Consider the following 13,967-nt stretch of genomic DNA (forward strand, 5'->3'; position numbering starts at 1 on the left):
CTCCACCTCCGCCTTGGCTCATCGGCAAAGGACCACCTTGGACCGCCTTGGACCATCTGCCTTACGGCTCCACTTAGCTCCCTCAACCCTCCTGCTCCACATCAGTCGGATGTCGCCTTGTCAGTGGTAAGTTTTGAGATTTTGCTAATGGCGAAATCTCATTTAGAGCTATTTAAATCTTTAAATGCCGTTTTCTCAAAATGAGTTTTTTGTCATTCTCCAGTACAAACATCTCAGCCTATGTAGCACCTATGTACACCAAACTTCTCAGTTACACACTTAGCAGTATTCTGAAGATATTTTCAGAGGGATTTTTTTATAAATCATTCCTGGCCTGGATTTATGTGACATTTTAATAAAAAAAAATATGGTGAAAATCTATTTTTTAAGCCTATGGAAAGTATATTTTGATTTCCTAGGCAATAAAAGCATATGCAGTGGGTACGGAAAGTATTCAGACCCCCTTACATTTTTTCACTCTTTGTTATATTGCAGCCATTTGCTAAAATCATTTAAGTTCTTTTTTTCCCCTCATTATTGTACACACAGCACCCCATACTGACAGAAAAACACAGAATTGTTGACATTTTTGCACATTTATTAAAAAAGAAAAACTGAAATATCACATGGTCCTAAGTATTCAGACCCTTTGCTGTGACACTCATATATTTAACTCCGGTGCTGTCCATTTCTTCTGATCATCCTTGAGATGGTTCTACACCTTCATTTGAGTCCAGCTGTGTTTGATTATACTGATTGGACTTGATTAGGAAAGCCACACACCTGTCTATATAAGACCTTACAGCTCACAGTGCATGTCAGAGCAAATGAGAATCATGAGGTCAAAGGAACTGCCTGAAGAGCTCAGAGACAGAATTGTGGCAAGGCACAGATCTGGCCAAGGTTACAACAATATTTCTGCTGCACTTAAGGTTCCTAAGAGCACAGTGGCCTCCATAATCCTTAAATGGAAGAAGTTTGGGACGACCAGAACCCTTCCTAGAGCTGACCGTCCGGCCAAACTGAGCTATCGGGGGAGAAGAGCCTTGGTGAGAGAGGTAAAGAAGAACCCAAAGATCACTGTGGCTGAGCTCCAGAGATGCAGTCGGGAGATGGGAGAAAGTTGTAGTATGTCAACCATCACTGCAGCCATCCACCAGTCGGGGCTTTATGGCAGAGTGGGCCGACGGAAGCCTCTCCTCAGTGCAAGACACATGAAAGCCTGCATGGAGTTTGCTAAAAAACACCTGAAGGACTCCAAGATGGTGATAAATAAGATTCTCTGGTCTGATGAGACCAAGATATAACTTTTTGGCCATAATTCTAAGCGGCATGTGTGGAAAAAACCAGGCACTGCTCATCACCTGTCCAATACAGTCTCAACAGTGAAGCATGGTGGTGGCAGCATCATGCTGTGGGGGTATTAGACTCATGGCTATATTAGATCAAAAGGGTGCTTCTACTAAATACTGAGCAAAGGGTCTGAATACTTAGGACCATGTGATATTTCAGGTTTTCTTTTTTAATAAATGTGCAAAAATGTCAACAATTCTGTGTTTTTCTGTCAATATGGGGTGCTGAGTGTACAATAATGAGGAAAAAAAATGAACTTAAATGATTTTAGCAAATGGCTGCAATATAACAAAGAGTGAAACATTTAAGGGGGTCTGAATACTTTCCGTACCCACTGTATCCTGAAATCCCGCTGATTTTTTTTTTCTTTCATCTTGTGTGTAAACAAAATGAAAAAAGAATTTTGCACCTGGCTTTATCATATGTTCAGATCTATCTACCGAAAATATATGCAAAATCACTCATATTTAATGAGATAATGTCTAATTTGCATTATTAAACATACAAATTTCAAAAAATTGTAATACATTTTTTTATATACTTGTGTAAGTAATCAACTGAGGAAGTTTCATGATGATATCTATTATTTAAAATTTTTACCCTATTCACCTGCAGTGTCTCGCCTTAAAGGGCTGTTTGCTCTGATTATCTCGGTCATCGTGCAGCCACATACTAGAGAAAGGGCAAAACTGTATCAGTTTTATCAGTTTCACGATTATGCTGTTTGCAATGCTTCATGGAATTCATGGAATTCTTTCCATCACTAAATCCGTTAAGTACATCCGTCTTGTATCTTTGTATCTTTGTCTGATATTTAAATATTTTTTTGGCTTCAAATCAAAGTTTGTAATGTTATGATTCACCTCGTAGCTGTTTGGTTCATGGCTTATAACGCTTTAACAAACACATTTGTTATATCCCTATGGGATACCAACGCTGCTGAAAAATGTTTCGCTAGCCGGTAGGTAAGAAGCCATGTTGTGGGAGCACACACAAAACAATATTAGACACCGTGATGGTTCATTTTTATCACACCCGCGGTGTTCAACACAGTGGGGGGATGAAATGAAGAAGTGGCCTGACATATTATGAGAACATTTTCAATTATTTTGTGTTGTGTCTCGGAGTAGACGTGTCTTCGATTCGCGTCGTAGCAGCTCGTTTAACAAATGCCATCTCTGCATATGGTTTGAGTTTTGGTTGCTCATAACGTTCATATGGGAACGCAATGTGTGCCATTTCACCAGATTTGTAAAGTAAATCATCTATAAACCTATGCCAACACAGGAGAATACATCAATATATTTCTAAATATGCAAACTGTTATTGCGACTTCAAAATAAAAGTTTAAACCCTCATGAGTTTGCGTGTTTTGATGTCCACATGTTATTGTTCAAGAAATGACAGTGGCTGTAACATTTATATCGTAAAGAAGTGATAGAATATAAATATTAATATTAAAGGGATGATCTTATATTGAAAGGATGATCAAATATTAAAGGGATGATCCGTGGGTCTACCATTAACGAAGGGGAAAGAGCAAACACACCGAAATTTTGGCGGTTTCTCACAAATGTGTTGCTCAAATACACACAAGATAGATACTGCATTTAGAACCTTAATAACAATTTAACATGCACAATTTCACATGTACTACACCATTAAATGTGCGTGCAAAGAACTCAAAATGGTGATTGAAAGGTTAATGCAAAAGATACACTTAACTATTTGACTAAAACACAAAAATAACAAGCAACTCGCATTGCCAGCGTGTTCACACATTACAATAATGATTTTAACCAAAGCTGACGAGCTTCTTGCAGTGTGTAGATCATAGGGTGCCCCACATCTACAGTTCTGGTGCGTGGATTATGGTCAAAACAAATATCTTGCAGGTATTTTTTACGCTTGAATCAGCTATTATGGCACACTCTAACTGCAAAGGATGACAATCTGCCTGCAGTCCATACTAAAAGTTAGCTAGCCATTCAAAACTACACAGTTGACACAAAACTATGGGTTCACAATACAACTACGATTAGCGGAAGTGACTTACCGGAAATCTAACACCTTATATTTCAAAAATGGCGGCGCCTGCTCTTGAGTGAAAAATAAGGTGGATAGCGGCTAATGGAAGATTCACAGAAAATTGCGTTTTTCATTCCACTGCCCTGCATCTTGCAATTTTAAAATGCAAAAATGTGTTCTAAGAATAGCACCTAGGGTACATTTTGATTTCTAATATGGTGGGGATTTTCATTTACTCTTTTTGTAGGTTACATCGGCATGGCCCTAGATGGTGACAAGACCTTTTTTTTTTTATTGAGTTTGAACCGATTCGTTTAAAGGAGACATATCATGCTTTTAAATTGTTCCTTTTTACATATAAATCATACATTTGTAGTCTATATAAAGCGGAACTGCAATGCTTGGGTCTGAATTCTTCATTATTATAGCTCCACAGGCCCCTTTTCTACCCCTTTTCTGATGTGCGTCTGAGAGCAACTCGTTTTGGTGCGGTCTCTTTAAATACAATTGAGACACTTCATACCCCGCCCCCTCTCCAGGTTGCAGAGGTTCAACTCCACCCCGTTCGGCCATTTTTGTAGTTTGATAACAGAGATACGATTATCTAGCGGCACAGAAACTTTTTATTCACACGTTATTAACAAAATGTCAACAACGGAAGACTTGTCCAGCCAGCCTTACATGTTCGAGCCAGAGTCGGAGCAGGAGCGAGATGAAAATGAAGACGACGAACCTGTAGAACAACGTCTTCATATGGATGTATCGCACTGGTGTGTACTGTATTTACACATGCAACTTTGGTCTTCCGACCTTTTACCACCGTGTCGATTTATTTTGATTAATATGTGCGAGGGAGAGAGAGCAAGACAGCGTCTAGTTTGGAGACGGAGATGTCTTGTTTACACTTTCGCCTGGCTCTGAAGAGAGAGAGTGAGCGCGCGCGCGACCGGGTCTCTCTCTCTGCTCGTTCTTTCAGTTAAACATGCGCCCTTGTCACAAGCGCGGCAGTTCATCTACATTAGACGGTGTAATGAAGCGTGTGGGTTACTACATCCAACAACCGAACATTTTAACTTACCCTCTCGTAACTTCTGCATCCTTTAGCTTGGACTACAAAATTGCAGCGAGAAATAAAAATGGCGGATTGCTCGAAGTGTTGGGCCGGAAGTCAATGTCCTTATTTGGCAGTTCCGCTGCAAATACTGTGACGTAATAGTTCAAAAAACTTCATAGATAACAGAAAAATCGGAGCAGGTTGAAAAATATGACCAAAACAGAATATAAAGATATCAACGAAGCACCTGAAGAGAATAATTTCATATTTTCTGTACTTCTAAACACTCCAAATATACAACAAAATGCATTTAAGGGCTAAAAAGGTGCATTTGGCATGATATGTCCCCTTTAAAAACCAGGAATGAAACACAATTACTGTGATCATGCATTGATTTTTTTGGAACTATTTTCATTGGCAGAGCAAAAACAGATAATGTAACTGTTGTGTCTAAAATGTAAGTAACTTAAGATTAACGTTTATTGAGCTGCTGAATAAAAGCAATAACGCACTGGCAATCATGCTGATGTTCATCATAATGTATTCACAAATATCAAAGACTGAAATGAGTATAATTAATGTATTTTAGCCAAAGAAACATTCAACTAATCCAAATGAAAAACAACAGATTGATCCCAATAATGTACACGTCTAGCACTGCAAGTGCATTGATCCGTTTCAGAAGAAAGAACAGGTTTTCCCAAATCATGACTATTATCTAGGATCGGAGGATTTGTGTCAACACCGTCATTCTATCCTGTGGCCTGTCAGCTGTGAAGCATGGAATTGAATTTAGTTTGTAATAGAACAAATCATATTGTCTCAGTCCAGTGAGAGATAAGAGTCATAATGTTGCCTTTTCTTCCAATTGAAGAATCTGTTCCACAAAATGATTTTCAAAGAAGAAAAATTCAAAGTTTTTCCGCTTTTGTTTGATTTTCTATACGGTTTGTTAGAGCATTGTAATGGAGTCTGTTTGTGAGGTATAATGGCTACCTCAGAATGAAATGAAGTAAATATGCTATATCCTGACCTTTTACAAAACTTAACTTCGATCCTATGATATATAAGTGAAGTGAATCTTGGCTATCAAAAACACAGTTGCTAGTCAAACTTGACTTGTTTCTCAGGAGCGTTTCTAATGTGTAACTCCATCAGGAATTTTAATTAAACTGCTGCGTAATCTCCGGCGTCCATTTTTCTTTCCTTCTCACACGCATTTCGCACTCGTTCTCTGAATGCTGTTTAATGAACACAGCCACATTATCACTTAATTAATTTCTATCAGCCATGCCACAATAGCTTCTAGAGCAAAAACAGCATATTTCAAAATGACAACAAGCAAGATTCTCTTTTGTTTTTATGGAGGGCTGATTTTCGCATTCTCGTTTTCATAGATCATTCATTTGAAGCCTTATGACATTAAAAAAACCTGACAGTCACAATGGATATTAGGTGAAGTAGTCATCTGGAAAAATAATGGTTATGGCACAGAACTAAATTGTGTTCCTTTGTGCAAAATATTCCAGTTAACGTCTGTATGTATGTATATTATTATTAATATATATCATGCACAAATTTCATTACATGCCAATTTAAGGAGTAAAATCACACAGAACCTCTCTGTTGCTAAATGAAAGCTGTAGGAGAAAGTGTGAGAGACTGAAAGAGAGAGAGAAAATGGTAGCTGTGATTGAGATGAGAGCGATTGCTAGACCAGCCAGCACAAATTTCCTCTGCCCTAACCCATCAATAATCAGACACAATGTAAGGAAAAATTACTAATGTTTATCTCTTGCATTATGAGAACCCAGCATGGGCACCTGTCAACCAAACAAGAAAGCATCTTCCAATTGTTTGCTTTATATTGCCATGAAGCGTGACATATTATTTTGTTTATGTTTGGATTCAATGAGCAGCATTTGATCCTACTGTGTCTATATTATACATTCCACAGCAACCCAATTCTGTATATTGCAATAACAATAATAAACTTCTTTAGAAAATAATTATCAAATATTTGCTGTACACCAGTACTATTTATTACTACTTGTGTAACTTAACTACAAATGTAAAAAAAACACAGACTAATTAGATTAGTGTAAAAAATATTTTAGTATGACTGTTATTTTAGTAAATAAAATGCTAATTAGATTATTCACCATATTTAGATGATAAACATCTTCATTGGAACAGTGGTGAAAAGCATTTTATATTTCAGAATTATATGAGATTTGATGTGCTTAAAGACCACATGTGGTGAAAAATCAAGGTTTTAATGTTGTTTATATCTATGTGGTGTTTTTAATATTCTTTAAGACAAACCATGTGCATCAACCATGTGTGTAAGTCATCACCATTGCTGAGTATGTTCTCACCAAAAATGCGGTGAACCAAAGTCTAAAAAATCAAAGTCTTGTTTCTCTATGTCACCTTGTTCTCTACAGGCGGGCTTTAGCATATCATTAACTATGCTGCGAATCAGGGGAGTCTCCAGAGAAGCCAGGTTATCCCAGGTATTTTTCTGTTGATATGAAAAATCGGATACATTTAGCAATATAGCGGGTGAATTATGTATATGATGTATATTACGATGTTATGATGAACTACGTGTCTTTCTCCACTGACGTTCTGAGTTGTTCAAAGCGTTTGTAAGGACGCTGATCTTTAGAAGGCATCTGTCTGACTCTGAGACGGCAAACGGGAACATGGTTTGTGTAACATTAGCAACACATTATTAGCTGTTTGATAACGTAGTCAAGCAAAAGGCTAATCAAATAAATTAGTGTTTAGTTTTTGTGTCCGACATTGTAGAGAGCGATACATAAAACATATTACCATTCTGACACATCGACTTGTAGACAAGCCTGTGTAATTCACTCTTACACTTCTTCTGAATCAGTTTCTGGTTCAAACATATATGGATGGATTAAACCAGTATTTCCACTGGCATTGTGCAGCGTTTACTACAGTAAAGTTAAAGGAACACACCAACTTTTTGGGACTTTAGCTTATTCACCGTATCCCCCAGAGTTAGATAAGTCCATATACCCTTTTCATCTCCGTGCGTGCCGTAACTCTGTCTGACGCACCCACCGCTAGCCTAGCTTAGCACAAAGACTGGAGGTAAACGGCTCCAGCTAGCATACTGTATTCTCAGAAGGCGAAGCACTGCTACTTCTGTGGAGTGATTTACTCCAACTCTGAGCGAACTCTCTGTTCCTCACCACGGGGCTTCTCAGGTGCTGTGAGCAAATCACTCCGCCCAAGTAGCAGTGCTTCGCCTTCTGAGAATATAGTTCCCAGTATGTATACGGTTAGAAGACGGCTGTGTCTCATGTGACCTTGTTATTTGTACACGCTGTGACTATACAAACCACAACTTGTAAATAGGAAAATGTTGGCGTTATTTTGTCACTTATTGGGACCAGTATGCTAGCTGGAGCCGTTTACCTCCAGTCTTTGTGCTAAGCTAGGCTAGCAGTGGGTGCGTCAGACAGAGCTCTTCACGGCACGCACGGAGATGAAAAGGGTATGAATGAACTTATCTAACTCTGGGGGATACAGTGAATAAGCTAAAGTCCCAAAAAGTCGGCGTGTTCCTTTGAGCGAGTGGATCAGGTACTCTAAACTCATGTGATTGAGTGGAGGCGGGGCTAATTTGCATATTCACGGATCTTCGTATACTAAATGAAACAAGGGTTTAGAGTTACATTCAAGCTATATTTTAAGGCATGTTTACAGGAAATACGTCATTTTGGACAAAGATGAGTTTTAAGGGATACAATTATTGACTACAGGGGGACTTTAAGTCCAAATATTCAATATAGGCTGCTGGACACTAAATATATGATATAGTTAATTTTTATACCTATTTTTTTTTTTCTTTTTTTCGTGTACATATTCCCACGTAGAACTGGGGAAGTTATAATTCTGACAACAAATAAGTGCTGTCAAACGTTATAGGTAATCGTGTGAAGCATAGTATCATTATAGCTTTCTCTCATCAGCACTGCTGCCAAGGTGCAGATCAAACACTTCTAATAGCTCAGCCTCGATCAGAAGTCGTACAAAGAGACTGTGTGTAAATGAACTGTGATAACACCCTATATCACAGATGGTTTCCGCAATGGAGCAGACCCTATACAGCCTGGAGGGTGAAACAGAATTCTCCAGAGCAACAGTTCTGGCCATAACATTTCTTCTCAATATGGCTAATGGGAGTCTGTCTGACTGCACATAACCTCTGCCAGAATCAGAGAATGAGCTTTTAACATCTCACACCTGGCAACTTTAAGTACAGGCAGATGGGTATTGAAATTCAATTAAAATGGAAATCTTGTTCAATTAATGTGGTGGAACAAAGGATTTTCCGGCGGTAACAAGAAACTGGGGGCCACTGATTATCTGAGGCTTGTTGACGAGCCAGACAACGGATTAACATGGCACGCATTCACAGACACAATGACAGACAGACACGCACATACATGCACACCAAGTTATGAGCTCCAGCGCCAAGCAGCTTTGAAATGTTTACACGAACAAATCAGCTGATAAGAGCGCCTGTCGGGTTAGAGCTTACGACAGTCTTCCCAATAACAGCGAAATATATACAAATAAATCATACAATCAAACAAACAAATAATTTAAAACGTAAAATATTTTAAAATATTTCAATATTTTTCATTGTTTCAATTATTATTCCTAAAGATTAATTTTGTTTTTAATTTAAAATAGAAACTATACAAAATTAACCCATTATTTTCTAAAAATATTAAAACTAAATTAGGATTTCGTAAAGATTATTAATTAATTAGGTCATTGTTAAGTCAGAACAAAAATTTCATTTCTTTTTTTTTTCAATTTATTATTGTTAAAAATGTTTAATATGGACTGGACAGTCATTGTTATAAGTCAAAACAAAAAGAAAACTGGCAAATTAAAACAAACCTATAACTAACTAACTAAATTTACTTTTGAATTTATTATTTATAAAGTTGCATATGGATTTAGCCGTCATTGTTGAGACAAAACTAAAAACAATTACGAATAAAATAATAAATAGTAAATACACACACATTTCAAATGTATTATTCCTAAAGATGTTCCATATGCATTTAATAGTCAAGCTGTTGAGTGACTATATTCAACTCTTAAATAGGATCTGCATTGCATTTGTGGTTTGGCTTTTGTGTTTTTGACTTTTAGAGATAAAGAATTATTTATTAGTGTCTCAGTGCTGCAACTCATTAGGGAAGTCAATTTAAAAGAGTATGATATCACCACAAGTCTTTGCCATAAGTTAGAAATCCGCTTGCTGGAATGACAATTTTCCATTTGTGAAAACCCTCCCTATTAATTTATGTAAACATATTGACTCATCACAACAATAAATCACTTTTGTGGCCGGCTCATTTTGCATCCGCACTGTTGTCTGTCTAATACTTTAGGTGCCCCTGACCTTGAGTGACTTTGTTGTTCTGTTTTAAATGCATATTTTTTTTTTTTTTTTTTTTTTACAAAAGGACAAGATTAATCATGTCAGTATTTATGAAGTAAACCTGGCTGGCAGGACGTTTAGGACAGTGAGCCAGCAGTTTTGCAGGATCTCTGGCTCAAAGCTTGTCATCTGAGTGAAAAGCTGCAGTGCGGCCAGTTTTCATACCTGTCATCCGATAAGCAACCTCATCTTAAAGTTATTTAGTTATCAACAAAGAAATCGCCCACATTATGTGACACTGTATGTCAGCTTAAAACATAAGATAGCACCAAAGTCATTTTGAGCAAAATATTGATCCTGAAAATCATCTGCGCTCTCTCTAAATAACCATACTGCTCCATTCAGCAGGCAGCGCCTGTACACAATACATCTTGCTTGAAATGAAACATAATTAAAAAGTACAGTGAGTCTATTAAAACCTTTGTCCTCACAAAAAAAATTTAAATCATCAAGACAAAGCAACCTTTCCTTTGCATGCTAATTACTTTGTGTAGTTTTGGTGAACTCTGAAGGAATGAGAGCTGGATCCAAATGCAGTGTGTTTAACAAACCAAGACAAAGGTACAAAATAAACTCGAAAAACACCAGAAAACAAAGGAACAGAGCTGAGGACGCCAGCGATGGGTTGATAAGACCTGACAATGAACACAAACATGAGGTTTAAATACACAAGGCGTCATTAGCGAACAAGACACACCTGGGAACAATCAGAGAACAATCAACAAGAAAACTACAAAATGACTTTGGCTGTGTCCGAAATCACCCCTTATACCCTAAAACGGGGCACAATTGAAGGGGACAGCCCTACAGTAGAAGGGGACGGTAGTGGTGTCCGAAACCACAGTGGACGTTACAGAGTGCAAACATTCAATCCCACAATGCACCGCAATAATGAGTGTACAACTGATGCACACTCAACGTTCAGAGAATACCCATAATGCACTGTGAGGGTGGTGCCGAATGAATTTCCCGCATCTCGCCAGAAGATGGCGCCAGCAGGTGAATCATCCATTCATCCAATTTCCAAACCGCTGGTACCCTTTTCACATTTCCAGGGTTTTTCAGAAGTGGAAGCCTATTGAATGTAAATGACAACAAATATAATTTTTGTGTTCCTATTTGCCCCAAGCAAAAGAAAACACCAAGTATAGTGGTGTAAAAAAAAAATCCTTGCTGGATTTCTTAAATTTGACATGAAATAATAATTTATAATAAATACTGCGATAAAAATAAGAATCGTCAATTTTGATTTCATGGTGACTTTTCAACGTGTCTGTGAAAAGAGTCCATTTGTTACACATTATTGTGATCTTTCTTTCTTTTCCCTTTCTTTCCTAAAAGTTAAAATGACAGCAGTACAGCCATATAACTGAATGAGTCTCTGTCTTAAAACAGCCTGACTGATGCGCCTCTCTAAAGCATGACACTGCTACTTCCTGCACTCACAAGTGTAACTGCTACTAACAGTAGTCTACACATTTATGAGGATGGATGTGCTGCCTTAATTGGCCAACTAGAACACACAGCCACGTCCTGCCACTCATGAGCCACTGTTCTCAAAATCTGACAGTTCAGCATCTTCACCCATCTGAATGATTTCAGGGACATCTCGTTAAAGACTGTGCAGTCTGTTCACAAAATTATAATATAACATATTTACGAGGTTACCAGTAAGAGGAAAAAGGAAGTCGGACTTTGTACATTAGAAACATCAACAGTCAAAAAGTTTTTTTGTTGCATCATAAACCAAACTAAAGCATAAACAAATACAAATGAAGTGGTTATTTTACATGTAAATGTCACATATAAGTTGGTTTCATTGAGTTTTGGTTTGGTTTAGTTCTAGTTCCAGTCTCATTTGTTCTCATTTTCCTGCCACTAGTTAGTTTCCATGGTTTCTAATTAGTTCACACCTGTTCTGTTGACAAGATTCCCTTGTGTATTTAAGCTCCTCATATGGTGTTAACTGTGTTATAGCGTGTAAGTGCTTTGTTTCTAGTGATGGGAAGTCCGGCTCTTTTCAAAGATTCGGCTCTTTTGGCTCAGCTCCCTTAGAAGAGCCGTCTCTTACGGCGCCCAAATTCTATTTTAGCCCAATTTAGCAATTGTGAATGATTTGTGTTAGTAAGACATTTTTTATTTAGTGTTTTCATAACGGCCTTATTTTTTATGCATTTTTTCGTTACAAAAAAATACACAGTTACTATTACTTAACATTTTAATAAAACTTAAATTCAACAATTGAACACAGAACCACACCAAACAAATCAAATAAATAAAGGCAAAAGTCTTTAGCTTTTAACATTAGCATTTAAATCTGGCACCCCCATCGCTCTGTGTACCTGGCCTGTACCACTACACTCGCAATCTTCGGAGTGTGTCCCCCTTCCTTTGACATAATGGTATGATCCTAGTCTGTCCTCCTATGTGATTGGCCGCATGGTGTGCCCATCCAAATAAAGTCCCGCCCCAAATAAAGATTCGGCTCTTCTCGTTCGGTACAAAGAATCGGCTCTTAGAGCCGGCTTTCTATTTTAATATATTGTATATAAATGTAATTTATTCCTGTGATGGCAAAGCAGAATTTTCAGCATCATCACTCCAGTCTTCAGTGTCACATGATCCTTCAGAAATCATCTAATATGCTGATTTGGTGCTCAAGAAACATTTCTCATTATTATCAATGTTGCAAATAGTTGTGCTGCATATACATTTTGTGAAAACCGAGACATTCTGATGAAAAGTGAGGATTCTGATTTGATGAATAAAAAGTAAAAAAAAAAAACTATTTACTGAATTTGTATCGTTTGTATCTAAAAATCTATTTACTGAATAAAAGCATTGATATTATATCATATTATGTTACATTACGTTATATTAATAACGGACTTAGCGTGGACTTTGCAGAAAAATTGAAGTATTTTCCTTTATGTTTCACAGAAGAAAAAGTCATACTGGTTTGGAATGACATGATGAAAGATGACAATTTTAATTTTTGGTTGAACTATATCTTTAATAAATCGGAATAACAATGGAATAAAATTCTAATCTAATACTCATCACTTTGTAAAACCTGTTCTTTAACTTGGTTTAAACCTGTGATATAATGGTATAATTGTTGCAAAAGCTTTTTGTATATTAATCCTCCTACTGCTAAAGTCAAAGTAGCAATTAAACACAAGCTGCGACAGACGCTGCAGTTTGGGAGAGTTTAAATCTGGTTCATACCCTCATAAAAACTGTCCGGATAAGAATAATTCTGACACAACATTTTCTGCTCATCCGATAATCCTAATGAATACTTGATAAGCACACACTAGCGACCAAGATGAGGAAAAGAGAGAATAGGTCAGCCTTCGTGCCTCTAGAGGAAATAAATGGAGATTTGACAGAATCAGAAGCAGCACAGATGAGTCAGAGAAAATGTGAGGAAGCTTCCTCCGCTCTAGTCTCCGTTCGCTGACTCATTGTCATTTCTGATGTCTGATATGTGTGTGTGTGTGTGTGTGTGTGTGTGTGTGTGTGTGTTCATTTGTTTCTCACACCAGATCCACATGACTAACACTGATGATGGCCGCAGGTGCTCGCAGCAACTCCTCCAGTGTTCCTGCAGGGTGGCCAAAAGCAACGTCACTTATTTCTCCTTGAGTGCAGCTTATATGTTCCTACTATGAGCTGTGGAAGAGAATGGGTACAAACACTGCTCATTAAACACTGAAATCATAGTTCACCTGGTGTGTCAAAACACACTGCAGTGGAGAATTAAAGTAACCTGTTCGCTTTAAATGAAGTCCTGCTTGTTATGAACTCTAAAAACAAGATGAAACATTTAACGAGTCTTACCTGTGCTTGAAAGTGTTCTGGTGCTGGTTTAACTGACCACTGCAATAACCTGAAAGAGGTTTTCTATACTTTAGAAATTAGTTTTCATCCCCAAAAACACAACATTATTCCAAACCAAGTTAAGAAACAAGACCTGTAAAAGAAGTAATTTATGTGCACGCCCTTTATGGAGCGGGTCAAATTGACCCT

The sequence above is a fragment of the Rutilus rutilus genome, assembly GCF_951802725.1.
Source record: "Rutilus rutilus genome assembly, chromosome: 24".
Lineage (NCBI taxonomy): Eukaryota > Metazoa > Chordata > Actinopteri > Cypriniformes > Leuciscidae > Rutilus > Rutilus rutilus.